Raw genomic sequence first — 19,971 nt, 5'->3', positions numbered from 1 at the left:
GCTGATGCATGGCATGACTAAGGTTAAGTGTATACTGCCGATTGGGGCTGGGAAGGTGGCTGAGTGGTAGAGCACTTGCCTTGCATGTATGAGGCCCTGGGTTCGATTCCTCAGCAAAAAGAAAAAAGGCGGAAGTGGTGCTGTGGCTCAAGTGGCAGAGCACTAGCCTTGAGCTGAAGAGCTGAGGGACAGCACCCAGGCCCAGAGTTCAGGCCCCACAACCAGACCCAAAAAAAACAAAAAGGGTATACTTCTGATTCTACCCTTTATATTCCATTTTTCACCAAATTAGGGTTATTACTAGGAGCTCTTGCTAGAGGTCTAGCCTTAGCTTTCCTATTTCTCCATGACCAGAATGTATTCTCCAGCTTCTGATCCTTAGGCTGGGAATGTGCTTATACTAGAATCCTCAAATCAATGGTGCTGATTCTAAGTTCAGGCTATTTTGCTTGCTAGGGGATGTGGGAGACATTTTTCTTTGAAACAATTTAGAGACAGTGGAAGAGTCTACAGATGCTGCTAAATATTCTGCCCACACCAGACAACCCCTCTACAATAAGAAATTGTCCAATGATAATATGCCAACAGTTGCGATGATATGAAAATTGCTAAAGGGACCTTGATTAGTCCTTCCTTTTGCTAGCTCCTGAAGCTGCAACTTGAACAATAGTTCAAATTTCTATTGGTTAAAATCACTTAGGACACCTGTCTGTTTCAATTACTGATTTATAAGAACTATCATTAGATATTCGGACTTAGCTAGTGTAGGATGGGGCCCCAAACCTGCACTGTGTGCATGTGTGCATGCCAGTCCTAAACTTAGGGCCTGGGTGTTGCCCCTGAGCTTTTGCTAAAGCTAGTTACTCTACCACTTGAGCTACAGAGCCACTTTGCCTTTTTCTGTGATTAAATGGGAAATAAGAGTCTCACAGACTGTCTTGCCTAGGCTGGCTTTGAACCATGATCCTCAGATCAGCCTTCTGAGAAGCTTAGATTACAGGCATGAGCCACTAGTACCCGGCAAAAACCTGCATTTTAACAGATATTCCAGGTAGTTCAGAAAAGCAAGCAACATGACCACTCTGACAAAGACTGCCCTTAGGCATCTTTATGCCAAACATTATCTTGGTAACTAACCTGCCTGCCTACTGATTTCCCTTCTGCCTCCATTCCTGTATGTTCTTGGGCCTTTATCACCTCAGCCTCAAATTCCCTTACCTCCTGCCTTTATTTCAGTGGATGGCATAAATTACATGTCCTGACAAGGAAATACAGAATGAAAATATGCATTGTCTCCCCTTAGTAAGTTAATATACTCATGAAGGAAGACAACAGATTTAACAAGTACTCCACTGGTTGTCATGGCACTTTATACCATTGCTATTAGAAACTGAAGTCAGGGGCTGGGAAGGTGGCTCAGTGGTAGAGCGCTTGCCTTGCATGCCTGAGGCCCTGGGTTCGATTCCTCAGCACCACATTAGCAAAAAGAAAAAAGCCAGAAGTGGCTCAAGTGGTAGAACGCTAGCCTTGAGCTGAAGAGCTGAGGGACAGTGCCCAGGCCCAGAGTTCAGGCCCCACGACTGGACCAAAAATAATAATAATAAAAATAAATACAGCTAGCCTTAGATGTATAAGGTCTAGGAATTAATCCCAAGAATTAAAAGTAAAATCCATCTAAACATCTGGTCCCACATTTTTCATCTCCATGAGGTTATCATGAGAACATTTATTTAAACAAATCAAGTTAGTCTGGTTGAGTATTCCTCTGAATTACTAGCGTTACTAATATTAACAAAATAAAATCGCAGCCATATGCTGGTAGCTAACACCTATAATCCTAACTACGTAGAAGGCTGAGATCTGAAGACGGTGGTTCGAAGCCACCATGGTCAGGAAAGTCTATAAGACTCTACAAATAACCACCAAAAAGATAAAGTAGACCTGTGGCTCAATTGGTAGAACACCAGCCTTCAGCAAAAAAGCTAAGGATGGGTTGATGGTCTGGCTCTGTTGGTAGAATACTAGTGACAACATCAGGTGCCAGGTTCAAGACCTTAGAAAAACTTACATAAAGTAAAAGCATGAATGTAAGAAAAAGTACTCATTTTTCAGATTAGATCATGTAAATTGATCTTCAAGTTTATTAACTCAACATCTCTAAACGTTAAGTGCATCTGGCAGTTTTTGAAACCATACATCATATTTTTACTTCTAGAATTTCTAATAGATCTTTTCTTTTTTTGTGTTTGTTTCTTTGTTTTGTTTTTAACCATGCTTTCCTATCCTCAGTGTTGAGGGTTTTGGTGTTAAGCAGACAGACATATAAATTTAAAAATCATGCCCCCAGGTGCCAGTGCTAAAACCTATCATCCTGGCTGCTCAAGAGCTGAGATCCAAGATCAGTTTAAAGCCAGCCCAAGCAGAAAAGTCTGAGATACTATCTCTAGTTAACTAGCACAAAGCTAGATGAGCTGTGAGTGATAAAACCTGAATTTAAGCCTTAGTTCACACAAAGATGAATAATTCACATGTACTGTATTAACCACCTGTATCACTTGGGGTCAGTTTTATTCATTTTTATTATCGTTAGTTGTACTTTCAGTTCAATGTGTTAATTTATGAGTACAATCCATCTTGATCAATGTCACCCGTTCATTATTCTCTCCATCTCCTCCAATTATGTTCTGATTTTCATTTTGTTTATGGCCAGAGATATTGAGCATTTCTTTATGGGTTTATTGGTTATGCTTACTTCTGAGACTCCAATTTTAGCCACCAGAGGAAACGAAGTGGTGCTGTGGCTCAAAGTGGTTGAGCACTGGCCTTGAGCAAAAGGGCTCAGAGACAGGACCCCAGCTCTGTTCAAGCTCCATGACCAACAAAAAGTAAATAAAAATAAACTACCAAGAGGCTAGATGCATGCTTCAAGCAGTAGAGTGCCAAGCAACCACAAAACATTGATTTCAGGTTTTAGTAAAAACAACAAAAGAAACTTCCAAGAAAGTTAATTAAATGTAATAGCAAAAACTTTAGAATTGTTTCCAACATAGGGGCTAGGAAGGTGGCTCAGTGGTAGAGTGCTTACCTTGCACGCATGAGGGCCTGGGTTCGATTCCTCAGCACCACATAAGCAAAAAGAAAAAAGCCGGAAGTGGTGCTGTGACTCAAGTGGTAGAGCGCTAGCCTTGAGCTGAAGAGCTGAGGGACAGCGTCCAGGCCCAGAGTTCAGGCCCCACGACCGGACCCAAAAAAAAAAAAAAAAGAAGAAGAAAAAGAAATGTTTCCAACATAACCAAAATTGAAGGTGTAAGACAATGACAAGATACATAGTAAGCCAGGAGGCTATATAGAACACTAAGGAAATCACTAATGAGTTACAAAGATAAGATGATCAATGTTGATGGTGCTTTAGTGTGCCTGTGTTGATGGGTGGGACAATGAGGTGTTCCAAAACTAGAACTTGAGTCATAGGTCATGGTTATCCAACTCTAAGCACGTTCAAATAAGAGCTGAATTAATATTGTTTAAAAAAAACTTTTTATTGGGATAATCCAAAGTAAATCTATAGAAAAATGTTTATCATTTTTATTTAGTTATTCCTTTGAAATCCTTGGACTCTCAAGTTGATGGGATTATAATTATATACCACCATTCTTGGCTTCATTGGAAATTTTTATTATTCTGCTAGATGTTAAGTCTCTACACCCCACTCTTTAATTTTTGTGTATTATAATGTAATTACAATGGTAATATAGCTAAAGAAAGTGGGCAATGGTAGGTAGAGATGTAGAATTGGTTGAAGAGGCAGTGATGGGATATTTGGTAGGCTTCTGGAGTATTTTGAGTCAAAACAGGAAGAACAAGGAACATGAAGGCATAATCAGGGCAATTGTTTTCCCAAAATACAACAGAAAGGAATATATTCAGATAATTCCTGTTTCTCTGCTTCATAGCTAATTTAATTTAGGAATCAGGACTGCAAGGACATAAAGCAGTCTTTGTTGGTCTAAGGGCACTGCCAAACAAGTCAATCTGCTTTACCTAATAATTTACATTCATTGGCAGCTCTCCAGATTGATTGTGGTCTACTATACTATTTTAGGCTATCCAGAACCTCTATTTGTCCTTAAATTTTCCTGGTGTCAGTTAAAAAAAGTAAAGACTTCAAGTTTTACTTAAAGTCTTAAGTGAATGTAGTTAGCAGTAGGATGAAAAAGGAATAGTAAACAGTGACACAAACATAAGGGAACACGGAAAAAGAATAAGTGACACTTGAAGCTTAAGTCTTTTCATACTTTTTTTTCTTTTAAATGATTGACCACGGCTAGTGGGAGTCAACTATGTAATAAGTCAGTTTTGTCAGGTGACAGTGAAGAAATTAAGGTTAGAAGTCAAAAAATCATTGCTTCCTGTAGAGTCTACTTAGGAATAAATTGCCCCCTTTAAAAAGAATTGTGATATTCTCAGTTTGCTTTGTTCTCTTCCTTACAATTCTGTTTACTCTCAAGGACTGGAATCATGGGGTAGTTGTGGAGGTAGGAGGGAAGGAATGGTAGGGAAAAAGGAGGAGGCAATAATGCTCAATAGGAAATGTACTCATTACCTTGCTCATTTAACTATAACCCCTCTGAACAGCATTTTTACAATTAAAAAAAACGTTCAAAAGAAAGTATCATGGAAAACTGAACAAACACAAAGTGCTATATACCTTTATTTCCGGTAGCAGCACTTAGAGCATTAGATTTGTAAAACACAGTAAGAAAAGAACCACCAGCAAGAGGAGAGCCATACTGCCCAATTCTTGAACTTATTCCTTAGCTTCACAGGCTTGGGGCTGACCAAGAACCCTACTAAAACCATAAGAAACTGTTGCCAGTGCAAGGAAACTGAATTCAAAGACACATCAAGTGAACAGCTTCCTAAACAAATTCTCTGGAGGAACAAAACAATCCAGTTTCTGCAATTCAAAATAAAGTCATCTTATCAGATGTATGAACAGGCAATCAATGCCTCCATCAGAAAGAATGGCACTGCCCCATTTGTTAGAAAATTGAAAGATTTAGAAAAAATCATATTAGGGGGAAGGGGGGAGGATTGGGTGGTGGGGCGGTAGGGGGGAGGTAGGGAAGAGATGTGAAGGGTAAACAAAGGAGGAGGCTGCAATGCTTGATAAGAAATGTACGCATTATCCTGCCCATATAATTGTAACCCCTCTGTACAGTATGTTCACAAAAAAAAATAAATTAAAAAAAAAAGAAAAAAATCATATTAACTGAAGTAAGCCAGACCCGAAGAAACGTAAGTACCATGGTTTCCCTTGTCTGCAGTAACTAGTATATGTCTAGAACAAGCAGAAGAGGTCAAAGGCTATGTATATATGACCATATAACCTGATGCTAAGCAAAATGAATCCCAAAATAGGGACACAAGGTTTGATCTTTGTTGCTGTTCTTTTTAATGTACTTATAAATGTACTATGTGATTTTTTGTCTTTTTTGTCTGTTCTTCCCCCATGGCATAACTGCTATTCTCAATATTTGACTCCGGTGCCTCTTGTATATACATTTTTATAATTTGGGGAGGGAAAGGGAAATAACAAAATGCTGAAATAAGGATACAGAATGGCCCATTGTAACAATGAGATATACAAGACACTAGATTGAAAACAAACTTTACACCTTTTTGGGGGGGAGGAGAAATGGTAGGAGGAAAATAAAGGAGGATATAACAATGCTGCATAGGAAATAGACTCATTAACTTGCTCATGAAACTGTAACCCCTCTGTACAGTATCTTTACAATAATATATATATATACTAAGAAAAAAAGGTGGGGCTGGGAAGGTGGCTCAGTGGTAGAGCGCTTGCCTTGCATGCATGAGGCCCTGGGTTCGATTCCTCAGCACCACATAAGAAAAAAAAAGACGGAAGTGGCGCTGTGGCTCAAGTGATAAAGCACTAGCATTGAGCTGAAGAGCTGAGGGACAGCGCCCAGGCCCAGAGTTCAGGCCCCATGACCCCCCCCCCAAAAAAAAAGAAAAAAAAAAGGAGGTCCTGAGTTGAAAGCTCATACATGACAGCACAAAAAACAAAAAGCCAGGCACCAGTGGCTCACACCTGTAATCCTGTGTGTGTGTGTCTGTGTTGTGTGTGTGTATTGGTTGTAGAGTTCTCAGGTTTACATTTTATAAAGATTATTCTGATTTTCCTTAAAGATGTTTTGAAAAAGAAAAATACGAGTTCCATGGGTGAGGCCAGAAATTATGGCAGACTGTGCTGGGGTGTTGCCAATTAAGATGGAGAGGAGATAACCACTGTAGAAAACATAATTAACTGTCCTAATCAGTAAGCTTAGCTATAGGAGGAAAATGAAAGAGAAGCATTGTTAAGGATACCATTTACAAAAAATGGAGGAAAGAGCAGATGTGGAGGAAAGAGTGGAAACTGATGGAATTAGTTTCTGACTTGAGCTTCTTATGAAATATTTGGAGACAGCAGTTACCGAACCTGGACACAGAAGACATAGGAGGGAATGCACTCAGCTTAGAAGACAACAAAAAGTAGTTAAGACAAGGAGATAGATGGAGACCTAGAATTTCCAACACACAAGTGCTTTCATGGGAGTTAGCAATAGATGGGAAAGAAAGAACGCAAAAAACAAGTAGAATGTAGAATAGTGTGAACCATAAAAGAGAAGACCTAGAAAAATGAAAACTTTTTTACATTAAAGTTCATGGAGAACTTCATGTAGGGTAATTTTTTGTTAGTTTGATATCTAGATGGACAAGTATTGATGGAAGAGTGAGAGGTAAGGAACAGATCCAACAAGTTAATTCCATACTTTTAAGTTTATAGGAACAACAATAAATGCAAAGTATTTTGTTACTATTTTTTTTTGCTTATGTGGTGCTGAGGAATCAAACCCAGGGCTTCATGCATGCAAGGCAAGCGCTCTACCACTGAGCCACCTTCCCAGCCCCTTTGTTACTATCTTGACAGTTAGCAAGCTTCTATTTTAGCAAGCAGAAATATTTTTTAAATTTCACATTCTACTACCACCATCTAATTTAAAAGGAAAAAAAAAAACAATGAATTGAAAAATGTAGGATATAACAATAAAGGACAATCCTTGGGAGAAGACAATTATTCTGACATATATTTAATATGAATAGACATGGACAACACTATCTGGTTTTCTCTGTTGTTGGGTTTTCTTTGGGCTGTTAGTAAGGCTTGAACTTACGGGCTTGAGCTTTTTGCTCAAGGCTAGCATTCTACAACTTGAGCTTTCCTGCTTTTTAGTAGTAAATTGGAAATAAGAGTCTCATGGACTGTCCTGCCTGACTTCACCCCAAAATCCTTAGATTCCAGTCTTTTAAGCAGAAAATATTACAGCCTGGCACCTTATCTGTATCTTTTCTTCTTGTTAATATTCTTACCACTTGAGGCACAGCTCCACTTCCAGCTTTTTTTCTTTTCTTTTTCCTTTTTTTTTTTTGTGTGTGTGTGTATGGTTAGTTAGGTAAGAGTCTCATGGACTTTCCTGCTGGGCTGACTTCAAACCACAATTCTCAGATCTCAGCCACCTGAGCAGTTATGATTACAGGTGTGAACCACCAATGCCTCTGCTCTTATCTGTTACTTACTTTACAACAGACACATAAAAACCTCTTGATAATATGATACTACTCCACAAGTTTAGTGTTTAGGAATTTAGTATTTTGAGGACATTTGCTTTGATGAAATATGATATGAACAACAGAATCCAGTGTGGACATTTTTCTTGATGTAGAGATTTGAGTGTGTTGAAATGTTGCTGTCAAGAAGAGAAAAAAGGCTAACGATGGGGGAGGCAACAAAAGAGTTATAATGCATAATTTATACCATAATATTACTGAAAAAGAAGTACAAGTGGGAAATGTACATGCAGTTATTTAATTCATTTATTTCTTGTCCTAGGTACTGAGAATACAGCAGAAAATGAAACAGCATCTCTTCCCTAATGGTGTTTAGGTCCTGGTTAGAGAGAAGGGCTAAAGAAATATGTGTCATAGCAGGTGATATTAACATTTGGTTTCAGCTCCAGTGGAGTAAAGAGGATAGGGAGTATCTGCAGAGAGCTACCATATTTATGAAAACTCCTAAAGGGGTCATTTGAACATTTGAGTAAACTACATGGAAATCTTGGAAAGAGCAATCTAGAAGATGGAGTGCTAAGTTCCTCCTGCTGAGAATATCCTTAGCATGTCTGAAGCTCCAAAAGGAAGCTTATGTGACTGGATTATTTTGAAAAGAGAAGTAGGTAGCTGGCCACACCACAAGCATTCTTGTAGGCCCTGGTAAGAACAATAGCTTTAGAATAAGGGAGGAAGTCATTGGACAGGTTTGAGGACAGGAGTGACATGTGGAATTAGATAAATGATAGGAGGAATGGTGGAAAGTCAGATGGGAGCAATTTAGGCAGAAGTAGAAGTAGTGAGAGAAATGTTGCATTCTGGATATCATGTTTTATGCTTGTAGTAGGTATGTATTAAGAATAAGTCAAAGGGAACTGCATGTGAAATAAGAATACTGGATCTAACCAGCACCATCTTGGCCACATGGCGGATGATAAGGTATTGGGTTTAACTGGTACCCTCTTGTCTTTACGGTAGAGGCAGAGAAGTTCCACCCCCAGGTAATCTGCATGCCTGAATTCCTAGAGGCAGGGGCAGGGACTTGGATGATAGGCTACTGAACCTGTCAGTCCTATGCCTTGAACTCAAGAGACTCTCAAGTTTCCCATGACCCTGACCCCTGAGGCTGACCCTATTTAGGCCTGGATGAGCTCAGGCAGCATGGGCCATGCTTCCTGTCTGTCTTCTGTCCTGTGTCTCCTGCCTCCTGGCTCTCCTCCAGTCAACTGGCATCCCACTTCAGCTCTCCATTGGAGTTGATCTGATTTGTTATTGTTGATCTGTATGTTTTCCTGCTCTTTCTTTCCTCTCCTGCCCTCTTGGCTCAGTTTTCTGGCAGTGTTAAGTGTATTTGAGGGGCTATAGGTCTTCGTGATAGAAGTCCACCTGCAGTCACCAGCTTTCCAATAAAGACTCCCAATTCCACCTCCCAAAATGTGAGTTCTCTGTTTCTCACATCTGAGTTCCCTTACAACAGGTGCCTGTGGAGTGGGTCATGCCTATAATACTAGCTACTCAGGAGACTGAAATCAGAGGATCTCTGTTGAAAGCCAGCCCAGGCAAAATAGTCCAAGAGCCTTAATTACAATTAACCAGCAAAAAGCGGGTAGTGGAGATGTGGCACAAGCAGTAGAGTACTAGCCTTGAGAAGAAAAAGGCCAAGCAAGAGCCTGAGGTCCTGAGTTCAAGCCTTAGTACTGGCACAGAAAGAGAAAAGAAGAAAACAGAAAAATAGAAGGAAAGAAGGGAAGAAGGGAAGACTTTTAGTCTGAGGACAATTAGAAAAATAGAATTGTTAGTTACTGAGATGGGGAAGATGAGAGAAGTGTGTTTTGTATTGAGACAGAAAATATACTTCATTTTTAGACTGCTTAAATAAGATACCTATAAAATTGTCAAAGTAGTATGGCTACACTGAAAGTCTGAATTCATTTCGGCAATGAGCAAGGTTTGTAGAAAGGTAACAGATTTTAAATGAACAGGTAATCTTTGCAATTTCTTCATCTTGCCTGGAGATTTAAGAGGGGAAGATAATCTCAGCATCTTGGGCCTGTACCCTCTGGGGCCACTGGTTTGTTGCATTACATTTGTTTCTTTGTAGAAAATATCACCTTTAGTCACTGTGGAGCCCACTTGCCTGGTCCCATTGTTTTGTCCCCACCCACATCCCTCCTTCCACATGCCCTTTCATTTCTCTTTTCTGAGAACAGTACCACCCATTCATCTAGAGTACAAGAATGCCCGGTGACTCAATATTACCATAATACAATGTTGTTTTTGTGCTGTTTTGGACAATTAAGCCTTTTTTTAAATAAAAAAGTCTAGAGTTCAAGGACAAATCTGAAATGACATAAATTTAAGTCACTGCCTCATTTTATCTGTGCTGTGAACAACAAAAAAAAATTAAGACTGGGTAGTTTATAAAAAAACTGAAATTTACCAGGCATAGTGGCTCATACTTAAATCCTCAGCTACTTGGAAGACTGAGATCAGGAGGATCATGCAGTTTGAGGCCAGCCTGATCAAAAAAAAAAAATCATGCATCTCCCTTCTCAACCAATAAAGAGCTATGGTTCGTACCTGCCATCCCACCCAAGCAGAAAACATAATGCAAGGTTTAACTGAAAGGAAACCACCACGTGGTTCAGGCAAAAAAGAGTTTGTTAGGAAGAGAGCAAACTAGCTGCCAGCGGGCAGTGGAAGGTACATGGCCGGATTTGGGTTAAGTAAGGAGAAGGTGGAAAGGAGGTGTGGCCACAGCAGATACGGAGGTGACCTCTGAGTCTGAGAGGTAACCGCCCCCAGGTGTGTGGGTCACCTGGCAGAAACAGAAAAGGGCTGGGAGCTGCAAACACCAGGCCTCGAGTTCAGACTGCGTTCTGAAAAAACAAAAGAAGCAAGCAGACAAACAAAACATAAACGATAACCAAAAGAACTGAAATACATTTTCTTACAGTGTGGGAGGCACTCTGGTAGGGGTATCCTCCCCTGGCAGGACAACAGAGGCCCAAGTCTTGGTGAAGCCCCTTTTATGTATAAAAGCCTTAAAATTGCAGGAGCAACCCTCATTACCTAGCCACATCTGAAAGGCCCCACCTCCACACTGGCAGCAGATAAATTTTGGAGGGGGCACATGTAAACCATAGCCGTCATCAACAATTCAGATCACATGTAAACCATAGCCGTCATCAATAATTCAGATGACACCAAAGCTAGGATATTAGAGGAGCTCAAACAAAAATTGAGCATAAACTTTTTTAAAAAGACATCTGAAGATGAAACCCTATATACTCCTAAAACAGAGGTGAGATGATGAGTAGAAATCAAGAGAAGATATTCAAGATATGGCCAGGGCTCAAAGATCTCCTAGAAGAAAAATTAAATAAATATGTCAATGTTTAAGATATGAGTATAGGAGCCAGGCATGGTGGCTCATGCCTATAATCCTAGCTACTCTTGAGGCTGAGACCTGAGGATGGTGGTTCAAAGCAGGCCCCAGCAAGAAAATCCATGAACCACTAGAAAACCCAAAGTGGCACTGTAGCTCAAAGTGGTAGAGCACCAGCCTTGAGCTGAAGACCTAAGGGACAGCACCCAGGCCCAGAGTTCAAGCTCCATGACCAAAAAAAAAAGAGGCTGGGAAGGTGGCCTAGTGGTAGAGTGCTTGCCTTGCATGCTTGAAGCCCTAGGTTCAATTCCTCAGTACCACATACACAGAAAAAGCTAGAAGTGGCGCTGTGGCTCAAGTGGTAGAGCACTAGCTTAGAGTAAAAAGAAGCTCTGGGACAGCACCCAGGCCCTGAGTTCAAGCTCCAGAACTGGCAAAAAAAAAAAAAAAAAAGAGGGGGCTGGGAAGGTGGCTCAGTGTTAGAGCACTTGCCTTGCATGCATGAGGCCCTGGGTTCGATTCCTCAGCACCACATAAACAGAAAAAAAAAAAATGACCAGAGGAGTGGAAATACATATAGCTCAGAGGTGTGTGTGTGTGTGTGTGTGTGTGTGCATGTGTGTGTGTGTGTGTGTGTGTGATCACAGAACTAGTTATCTGATGTAAAGGAAAAGGGAAGCCAAGAATATTTAAGAGTAGAGGTTAAAAATACTGGAAGGATTGTTTTTGTGGAAATCACCAAGATGTTTACATGAATTGTATCAGAGTGACACAGAACATGGAGGGAAGAGACAAGAGTGATAGGTTCAAGCAATGGAGGAAGTGAGTACTTCTTCAAAAAGAAGTTTATAGCTACCACTACAGCACAATGCTACCACTTTCCAGATCTAGTGGAGAATAATCCCTGATTTAGTGATGATTAAGCTTACATTTTTCTTTGTTACATTGTGAACGTATGAAGGTGCAATGCATTCATTTGAAACCATATCTAGGAACTGGGGTTTTAATCTTTTCCTGAGCTAACATCTGACCATGCTGAGGAGTACCAGCAAGCTGCCACAGCTCTCCATCAGCTATATGATGCTGAACATAAGCCACTGGTATTCTTTGGCATACTATGCTCAGTATAATAATATCTTTATTAACATATGTTAATTGTAAACAAAGTGATTAAATTGTCATATTCCTAGTATGTACATAATATGCAGTGATCAAATTCAACTCCTTATTCCCTTTTGATCCCTTCTCCCTATTTTGTTTTATAAATTCTAAAACTTTTATAAATAAGTTATATATTTTATTTTGGGCACTATTGGGTTTGGACACAGGGCCTCACATTTGCTAGGCGGGTACTCTACAACTTGAGCCACATCCAGCCCTTTTTTCTATCAGTTATTTCTTCAGGTAGGGTCTTGCAATTTTTTTTTTTTGCCTAGACTAACCTTCAACTCTGTATGATCCTCTTACCTTACTACAGTCCCTCACATAGCTAGGGTCATAGGACTATACTACCTCATCTAGCTTATTGATTGAGAAGGGTTCTCACCAACTTTTTGTTGGGGCTGGCTTCAACCAAAATCCTCTGATCTCTGCCTCCTGAACAGCTGGAATTGCAGACATGAGCTACCATGCCCATCCTGCATTTTAATGTTTCAATATTCTATTTCATATATGCATGTAAAGTACTTCAATCATACTTGACTTTATTACCCTTTCTTCCCACCTTCCTTCTACTGGTTTCATTTTACATTCATGTAAAATTTTTAGGTTTGGCTTCTGCCTATGAGAACACATCTGATATTTATCTTTCTGAGTGTGGCTTATTTTGCATAATATGACCTCCAGTTCTATCCACTTTCCTAGTTGAATAATAGTACAAACACACACATTAGTAAGTGTTGCTGATGTAATATTAAGTAGGCCATATGAAACTGCTGATATTCACATATTTTTACCTCCAAAAACATTATTTTTTTAGGGTCCTTTGCAATGGTCTTTATTAATGTGATCTAGGTCCAAGTCGACTGCTCAGGCGACTGGAGGTTTCAGAGTGAGCAGAGAAATCCTGTGTGTGGCATTGTCCACGGAGGAGGCCTCAGCTTTCCAGGGTTGCCACCCATTTGGCAAGAATAAAAATTCTTCTTCTCCATTTCCTTCTTCTCCTGCACTTCCTCCTCCTCTTCCTTCTTTTTTCTTGTTTTTTAAATTTGAGGGTTTTTAAATTTTTTTAAATTTCATTTGGTGCCATGCAGGGGCTAGACGTCAGGAAACATTATTTTTTTATGTTCAGCCTCATATAACTTAACATGAATGCTTGGAGTTGGATTTATAAAGTATGTGGGTTACATCCTTTTTCACTAGTCACCTCCCTTACACCAGGCGTTCAGGTGTTCCTGCATGTGTATCTTTCATAGCACCTCGTCATGGAACCATGTATGAACAATTTAGAACAACTTAGAGATGCTTTGTAGTTAATGATTGTTTAGTACTTTTACTATTTATTCATGTTATAATACTGTTGTCCACTACCACTGTGGAATGATCTTTTATACTCTTCACCTTTCTGAGAAACACCTGAGAAAAATACATAGACATCAAATGAGGCCCAATATCAGCTTATGGCTGATTGTGCTGAATTAGAGAAAACAGCTTGGACCTGAGGCCAAACAGATTCCAATGCTTCTGACAGGAATCTGGGTTCTCACTCACCTTAAAAATATAAACTGTTCCCCAGGGGTCCAACCAGTTTCTAACATGAAAGGGTGTGAACTGAAGGGTAGGACAGGACCTGCACCACTGGTGACTTGGGGTGCAATTACTTTAAAAAACCTCCAGGGCTGGGAAGGTGGCTCAGTGGTAGAGGGCTTGCCTTGCATACATGAAGCCCTGGGTTCCTCAGCACCACGTAAGCAGAAAAAGCCAGAAGTGGCGCTGTGGCTCAAGTGGTAGAGCACTAGCCTTGAGCTGAAGAGCTGAGGGACAGTGCCCAGGCCCAGAGTTCAGGCCTCACAACTGACAAACAACAACAACAACAATAAAAAAAAAACCTCCATTCCTTATCTACTTCTGTACATCTTCTAAAGCCCCCCTTTTCAGAGGGTTTTCTTCAGCATTTTCATAGCTGTCATGTTACCACAGTGTTTTTATTATTTATTTTTTAATGTGGTACTGAGGAATGCTAGGCAAGCACTATACTACTAAGCCACATTCCCTGACCAACACAGTGTTTTTAAAATTTGTTGGAGAGCTGCCAGTTTGGGAAGATGTGGACGAAGGCAGCAACTACTACTGCTTCCACTCTTATCATCCAGGCTAGCTACAGTGAGCTTATTGCTGTGGCAGCCAGGTTTAATGAGAGAGACCAAGTCACACATATGACTTGCGCCTGTCAGCTACCTATTAATTAGGTAATTGGCTCCATGAGTGGGAAGAATCAGAGGGAAATTTCTCCAGAAAACATCTGATGGAAGGCCTGAAGCTTGTATGTTTTGAATGGTCCTTTCTAAGGAAAACAAAACAAAATTACAAGTGTAAAATGTGATACAATGCTGCCAAAGGGTCCTGAGCTAATAAAGGTGTTGAAGCTTAAGCTTCATAGCTCTGCCTTGCACCCTCGTCTGATACTGAAAAGGAAGAAATACCAATTTCATGTGTATGGCAGTTAGGGTACTGAGACACCGCTTAACTTACAAGTAAAGCAACTGAACCATTTTCAGTAACGAAGGAGAGTTGTGGCTCATGCAAATGTAGAGTCCAGTTGATGGACAGGCTCTGTGCTTGACTGATGTAGCATCCTAACAATGTCATCAATGACCCAGTTCTAATCTTTCCACTGTGCTGTCCACAGTATCTATTGCATTTTCGGCACCTCCCTTCAAGTTTATGGAGCGGATGTCAGTAGCATCAGGGACTACCAACTTCCTGTTTCCAATCACAGACAACAGAGGGCAATTACCTCAATTACAGAGTAAAAGTCATAAGATTCAAACCATAGTTTGTTTAGATCAAACATCTGAGTAACTAAGGCCTTGGCCAAACACTGAGGTAAGAGGGACAGAGCACCTTGGGCCAGTTAGAGCCTACTCTGCCAGGAATAAGGATCACCAAAATCCTGTACCCATGGAACTGATGTCCATGAGCCATCCACTGTCAAACCAGAGGGTAGAATCTGGACTGATTAACTAAATATATTTTATGTTTTCAAGATAGTCATCTGACTCACGAATTATTTATTCACCATTATTCCAGCACCTACATTAACTACACAGTATTCACTAACAGACTAAATGAATTTATTGCAGACATAATAGAAACAACTTGTTGAAGCACTAATTACATTCAGTTTTGTAAAATGGAACTATGTAGGAAGTTAGGACAATTTAGAGATTATAGGGTTTGAGCTACAACTTCCAGGGCAGGAGATATACCTTAGTGGGAAAGCCCTTACCATGAGCAAAGCCTTAGCACTGAAAAATCATCATCATCATCATCATCATCATCATCATCATCATCCATCATCATCATCATCAATAAGATAACTTGCTGGTGAGAATTATATGTCTTATCAAGGGAAGTGGAAATAAGTCAAAAGGAATGTTTCATGTGGCTCTTAAAGTTTCTAAAATGTAAGATGTTTGGTTGTCAAGTCAATTAGATTTCCAAAGATGGGCATCAGTGATTCAAGTCTGTAATCCTGGCTAAGGAGGCGGAGATCTGAGGATTGAAGTTTGAACCAGCTCAGAAGGAAAATCTCTGAGACTCTTACCTCCAATAAACCAGCAAAAAGCCAGAAGTAAAGATATGTCTCCAGTGGTAGAGCATCAGCCTCGAACAGAAAACCAAGCAAAAGAGTGAGAGTGAGTTTAAGCCCTACTACCATGGAATGCGCATGTGCACACACAGACCACACATAGACACACACTTCAAAATGTTTCACAAAGAAATAGGAAGGTAAGTGCAACTGGATAATTACATAACTTTTAACATTTATGGAAGGGACAGTTCAATGAGCCCTAAACTTAATTTGGTAACAGAATAAAGTATCAATATCCCTCAAGCTAAGGTAATGATTTTTCTTAAACAAGTAACCTTTCTTTGATAAAGCTACCAGAAGAAAGGAAGTATGGAATAATTCCATATGAACTCTGATATCTCCTGAAAAGATGGAAAAATCTGTTTTGAATCTCAAAATACATTTTCAATATACTAAGCCTTTTTGTTAATTAGTTGATCAATTTCTTTCAGAGAGCAATTCTCTATATAGCCTGAGTTCATGTCAAAGTTACAATCCTGAGTGGTGAGATTAGACTTGCACCACCACACCCAGTTTCTCTAAATCACCAGAAAAAAAAGAAAACCTTCTATTAGTTTAGCAGATACTTCAGTTAAAATGCTTAAAAATAAAACATGATCTCCCTATTTCTTGACCTTCTCTTGTACAATATTTTGTACACCAAATATTTTACTAAATCCAGTTATACTTGTTCTGAGTAATGTGGCGTTATATGTGGTATATTTCATTTGGGGTGGAGTGATTACTCTGCAGTGATTTTTAATGAAGGCTCCACCTCAGGAACCTAAGAATGTTAGATAGGAGATTAGGAAGTTGATGGCTTGCCAAGCACTTCTGCTATTCTGATAAACAATTTCATTATGCTGACCTTTCATACGAAACAGGTTCCCCAAGTGTTAAACTTGATGCCTTTGTACAGTAGTTGAACCATCTTCTTCCAAGACATTTGTACATTTAAATATCATTTCCTAAGAATGCATCAATCTGCTTAAAAGCACAGTGAGGTTTTCTACAGCTACACATCTTGCTTTAACTTTTTGTGTATTTCTAGTATTGAAAAGGAGAGACGATTTGGGCTGGGAAGGTGGCTCAGTGGTAGAGCGCTTGCCTTGCATGCATGAGGCCCTGGGTTCAATTCCTCAGCACCACATAAGCAAAAAGAAAAAAGCTGGAAGTGGTGCTGTGGCTCAAGTGGTAGAGCGCTAACCTTGAGAGCGCCCAGGCACAGAGTTCAGGCCCCACTACTGGACCAAAAAAAAAAGGAGAGGGGATTTAAAAATGTGTATGTTGAGAGAAAAAAAGACATGCCAAAATGATATATTTTCAGGAGGCATATTTAAATTTTCATTTATCTGAAGAGAAAGTCAACAACCTTTCAAAAGTTGTATATTTGATTAATACGAAGATTAGGTGTAAAATATTATTGACCTAACTTTTCTGCACTAAAAAACACAATTTTGCCAGACTACCTAGCCACCAATTAATATCCTTTCAAGAAGAAAATACATATTTTGGTGACAGATTTACATTTTCATAATACTATTTATTTTTAATTTTTATTGTTGTACAAAAGAGTTTCAGGTTGACATGTCAATTTATGTGTACAATGTCACCCCTTCCATCTTTCTCTCCTGTTTATCCTAACCCCACTGATTCCCTCAGACTTCCTAGTTCCATTTTCACATAAGTATATTCGCCCACCAGCACCATTACTCTTCCCATTTGTCCAACCCAACTTTAACTCTCACCTGGACTCAGGCAAGACATTTGTCCAACCCAACTTTAACTCTCACCTGGACTCAGGCAAGACAAGTTCATTTTGCAGTTCATTTTGTTTAACTGACAGTTAATTGTTCAAAAGGGCTACACCACAGAAGTTTACCCCTGCATCTACCATACATTAGCAAATTTGATTGCATGGATATATATATATATATATATATATATGTATATATATATATATATATATATATGGCCTTATGTGTTTTATACATGTTTATATCTTAGATCCCACTACTATGTATGGATCTTAGTAGTATTTGAGGTAAATACTCCTCCAATCAAACTTCTGCTTGGTTTGGTAATAGCTACAAAAGGGAAATCCTTTACTTTTCACAGATTTAAACTTCAAAGTAATTCTGTTTATATATAAATTTTACTTTATTTATTCTTTTTGCCAGTCCTGGGGCTTGAACTTAGTGCCTTAGCACTGTCACTGAGATGTTTTTGCTCAAGGCTAGCAGTGTAACACTTGAGCCACAGCACCACTTCCATCTTTTTCTGAGGAATCGAGCCCAGGGCTTCATGCAGGCTAGACAAGCACTCTACCACTAAGCCACATTCCCAGCCCATAATTCTGTATATTCACCACGGAACATGTGTAATAGTCAACACTACACATTCCTGGAGGGAATGGCTCTTAGTGAAGTACAATATCTGCTTTCCTCTTCTTACCTACCTGTTCTTCATCTATTTCTTTTTTTTTTTGCTGGTCATGTGGCCTGAACTCAGGGCCTGGGTGCTGTCCCTCAGCTCTTCAGCTCCAGGCTAGCACTCAGCCACTTGAGCCACAGCGCCACTTCCAGCTTTTTCTGCTTATGTGGTGCTGAGGAATTGAACCCAGGGCCTCATGCATGCAAGGCAAGCACTCTATCACTGATCTACCTTCCCAGCCCCTCTTCATCTATTTCTTTTCCCTTTATTCCTGCTGCTTCAGCCACCTGTTTTTTTGCTATGGCTAGAAAGGCATGTTTTTACTTTAAAAAATTATCTAAAGTCCATATTTATTCACTTTTTCTTAGTTTCTGCCTAATGTCTTTCTTGATGGTTCTATAGAATGTTTTTACTTTCAAAGCTCTTCATTTTTGTTACTATATCAATAAATGAACTTAAAAGTCATGAAATTACTGAACCTATAGTTTTAAAAGAGTAAATCAAGTTACAGCGTTTCACTTATATAATTTTATATCCAGTCTTATGCAAAAGGTTGAGAGGTAATCACCTGCCAAATTTTAAAATTTTTATTTAAAATTCTTAATTATTCTAACCTGTATATAAAAAACAAAATAATATGTATTAATAAGGTGCCATTGTGCTTTCATTCTATGCTTTGATACATTTCTGTAAAATGTAATGTTTTAGTTAGGTTAAACATCTCTATGTCCTCAAACACTTTCCATTTGTGTATTTAAAAAAAAAAAAAAACTTTCAAGATCCTCCCTTTTTCTGGCTTTTATTTTTCTTTTTTGCCAGTCCTGGAGCTTGAACTCTGGGCCTGAGCATTGTTCTTACCACCTTGAGCCACAGCTCCATTTCTGTGCTTTTTGGTGATTAATTGGAAATAAGAGTCTCATGGTCTTTCCTGCCTTGGTTGACATTGAACCACAATCCCTAGATCTCAGCGTCCTAAATAGCTAGTCTTATAGGAGTGAGCCACCAGCACCTGGCTTACAATCATATTCTCACTTTGCTCCAAGCCTCCTTCTAACCTTGAATGTGTTTGTGGGCATCTACAGGCTTTCTCATCTCCTTCTGATCAAATTTACCCTTCTCAGTTATGTCTATACTGCTCAAAGTATTTAAAACTGTGACTCTCACAGTCATATTACATATATAACATATGTATTATATATATATCTATATATGTGGAAACAACTAGGAAAGTTGAAGGATGGGTTTGGTTGGGTAGATGGGAAGAAAATGTTAGGAGAATGCTAGAAGTAGGGGTGATTTCAGTCAAGATGCATTATGCTAATAAATTGATGTGTTGAAACCCCTTTACAACTAGTTAAAGATAATTAAAAATAAATATCTCAATAATAATAATAATATATTCTCTCCCTTCTCTACCTTCTACATTCTCAATCCCCTTTGCCCTGATTTCTAGCAGGTATTACCTTCTAATATGTAATTGTTTATTGCCCATTTCTCATCTTTCAAGCCTTACAAAGGAGGAATTTTTGTCATTTTTACCCCCTGATTATTCTCTCTTTTGGAAAAAAAGATTAGCACTTTGTGGATTCACAGTATTTTCATAATTTAGATTTTTTTTGAGATGGACTCTCACTATATTCTCCAGGCTGGCCCTGAACTTGAGTTCAAAAGAATCTTCCTGCTT

The sequence above is a fragment of the Dipodomys spectabilis genome, unplaced genomic scaffold (assembly GCF_019054845.1).
Source record: "Dipodomys spectabilis isolate Male_0828 unplaced genomic scaffold, ASM1905484v1 ptg000009l, whole genome shotgun sequence".
NCBI lineage: Eukaryota > Metazoa > Chordata > Mammalia > Rodentia > Heteromyidae > Dipodomys > Dipodomys spectabilis.
This window is presented reverse-complemented; position numbering follows the sequence as displayed.